The sequence below is a fragment of the Nanorana parkeri genome, unplaced genomic scaffold (genome assembly GCF_000935625.1).
Source record: "Nanorana parkeri isolate BGI_ZX_2015 unplaced genomic scaffold, ASM93562v1 scaffold309, whole genome shotgun sequence".
Classification (NCBI taxonomy): Eukaryota; Metazoa; Chordata; class Amphibia; order Anura; family Dicroglossidae; genus Nanorana; species Nanorana parkeri.
In genome coordinates this window covers 31,859-32,458 of record NW_017306577.1, presented here as the reverse complement: position 1 = coordinate 32,458, position 600 = coordinate 31,859, and positions in this window count along the sequence as shown.

Below are 600 nucleotides of genomic sequence, written 5' to 3'. Positions count from 1 at the left end.
GGCAAAGCGGGAGGGGGGTCAAGTTGCCGCACCATGGGCATCTGGGTTGTACTTGCCCCCTGGGCTAAAAGTTGCCAGTCAGCCCCTGACACTGAGGGAGGTGGTGGTCAGTAGAGTTGATCTCAAACTTCAGATGATGTTAGATTCTGACCGAATTTAATGAATTCAGATGTTCCGAGCCAAATCTGAGTCTCCTTGTTATTTTTGGCAGTTTGGATTCCCAAAAGGATTCCGGGAGGAAGGGACTAACGGCTGCTCCAAAGACTCTCTACCTTATATCAGCTTCTGCTGTTGTATGAGGACCGTCAGCTTGTCTGCCAGTCCCACCAAGTCCTGCTCTTCAATCTAAATATAACTGGTAGATTTAAAAAAAAAAAAATCATAGCAGTGGGGGGATAAAGTGTGTTCCATCAACAGTATACAGTGTACAATTCTTGTCCAATGGCTACCTGGACATCTCAGTTTATTTTATAAAAGAAGATTTACCACATTCCTATATATCATAGTTCATGAATTGCAGATGAATGTAGAGTGGCCCAGTCTTCTAAGCTTTTTGCAATGTGCTTCTTCAGGAAAAGGTGATAATCTGATGTTGTTCTA